This window comes from Suricata suricatta, chromosome 10 (genome assembly GCF_006229205.1).
Source record: "Suricata suricatta isolate VVHF042 chromosome 10, meerkat_22Aug2017_6uvM2_HiC, whole genome shotgun sequence".
Classification (NCBI taxonomy): domain Eukaryota; kingdom Metazoa; phylum Chordata; class Mammalia; order Carnivora; family Herpestidae; genus Suricata; species Suricata suricatta.
Genome location: NC_043709.1, coordinates 40,523,073 through 40,525,622, shown reverse-complemented (window position 1 = coordinate 40,525,622; position 2,550 = coordinate 40,523,073).

Sequence of the window (2,550 nt, the reverse complement as noted above, 5' to 3'; positions counted from 1 at the left end):
ATCAACAAAATATTTTGGGGATGGGGGAAACATTTTATCACTGACATTTCTTAGAATTGCCTGCACATGATAACAAAAAGCAGACCAACATTTCACATTTATTTTTCAAGGTATTATTTTTATAAATCCTTTGCAGAAAACGTACTCCTTTACCGCCTGCACCTAAAGAGGCTGCCCCTGCACCTGCCCTTGGTAAGCTGCGACTCTAACTGTAAACGATTAAAGAAACAATCAATCCCATCAAAAATGTTACATGTTATTTAAGAAATGGAAGGTTCCCCAACTTCCTCTCCAGCCTTTGAGGATAACTTCTAGAAATTAATTTTCTATCTAGATAACATCCTTGAGAAATAATGAAAAATCTCCAACGATCCTGTATTTTGGGAAATTAGGTGGTTGCCTGTTTTCCGTATTTCAAAAAGCACTTTGACAAACATTTTAGTGTGTTTATTCACTTATTGCTCAAAAACGATTCCTAAATGTGGAATTGCCGGGTGGACAAGTGTTTAAAGCTTTTCAAGCTTTTGCTACTTGTCACACAAACTGGCTTGTAAATACGAAGAACCACCACCACGATTTCCTATCTCCAAAGTTTGTGCTGATGCTACTGTAAAAAACTGCAGACGGAAGACTTCAAGGGTTCTTGGATTGAGAAGTAGACAGGAAAACCCTGTTGTCAGCAGGGAGGATGTGGGAGAGGCAGAAGCCAGACTCCTGAGGTGCCAGCTCTCTCCGGCTTTCACGTTCGCAAGGTGACATCTCTCTCCCAGCAGCTCGGGCTTTCCTGCTTCTCTCCATAAATTCTGACTCCAAAAAATGATCTAACATTTCTACAGTGAGAAAGGCAAGTTTTGACTGAAGTTGGGTTTGGATCAGGAGGCATGTGGGAGGAGTTTGGTAAGTTGTGTGGCATATGACACTCGGGGACCTGTGCCATACCAAACACCGGCTCCACAGGAAGACAATGGTGGGGGCCTGGGGGGTAGAAAGAGGGGGGAGCAGAGCACATGGAGACACAAAGAGCGACAATAAGACTGTCAAGACCCCTAATATATTCATTTCAAAATTGTCCAGGGTCAAAGTATTCTCTATTCTCTTATTCCAACTTTATCAAATGACTCTCTACTCACAGGACCTCAGACTCAAACTAGCACATTGGTTTCATGATATGTGGGATTAAATAGTGCTTAATTAAAAAATTTTAAAAATAATTTTAATTTTTTAATTTTTTTAACATTTATGTATTTTTGAGAGCGAGAGACACAGAGCATGAGCAGGGGAGGGGCAGAAAGAGAGAGGGAGACACCGAATCTGGAGCAGGCTCCAGGCTCTGAGCTGTCAGCACAGAACCCGATGTGTGGCTCGAACTCGTATAGGGCCATCAATACAATGTATCAACTGCACTGGAAGATTAAAGTTCTTTAGTGTTGCCACCCTGAGTAAATGCGAGATCCTGGAGAGGGTGGATGCCTGGTGGCCAGCTAGCAAGACGGTCACACCAGAGCTTGGACCACTGGGGAGGACTTACACACTTCGCCTCTGGGGACAAGCCAAGCTACTTTGAAACAGGCTCTACTTTTCACCTGTGCTATGTATGTGGGTAACTCACTTCACTTTTCTAAGCGTCGGGTTTCCTCACATGCAAATAGAGATAATAATATGCTTGGCTCCTAGGGTTGTTGTGAGAAGTAAGTGAGACATCAAATAGCTAGCAGGGCATCTGGCCAGTAGCAGGGATCCAGAAAACATAGGTAATTATTATGCCTGGAGAGCCTTTTTAAGTGTTTTATTGTGTTTTTTGCCCAGATTAAAGGACTTATATTTTCCACAATTTAACAAAAGGAAACACACCCCAGAAGCTAAAGCCAGCTCAGAGTGAGAAACAACCATTTCTAAGGTCACCTTCAAGAGTATTTCAGTAACACTTTGTATCTGTAGGTGCAGAGACAAGTCCTTCACCATCAGTCTCTATTGCTGTCACTTATTTTCCCCCTTCCTGTACAACTGGGTCATTTCATCAAGCTTAGTGCCCACTAAAAGCAATAGGTGCCAAGCGCCATTGTGGTTTCACATGGTATTTGACAGCATCGAGGGCTCATTTTTCCACCTGCTGCCAGGCTGAAGAATTCTCAGATTTCTCCCCTTGTTTTGTTCCAGCTGCAGTATTTGTAAATATGAGAAGAGACTAGGGAAGATTCAGGGCAGTTTTCTAGTCCTGTGAAGGTTGAGTTTACAGGTGAATGAGAAATGGTGAGTGAGATGCCAGGCAAAGAGGTTGGCAGGGAATGTGTCACTGGCTCGGTTGCCTGACCTTGAAACACTCCTGTTTCCACATTAAGGTCCCAGGGAACCCTCCAGCCCCCACCCGGAGCTCTAGGACCATGCAGAGCTCAGGTGACGCTGACAGAGGTCAGCTGACTCCGAGGTTTTCTCTGACGTTAGGTCCCAGTTTAAGCAATGTCCTAGTATTATTATCCTGATCTTAAGTCTTTCCTGATCGTACAGCCCTTACAGTTCTGCCTTGTTCTGACCAGTGCCTCAGGCCTCCAA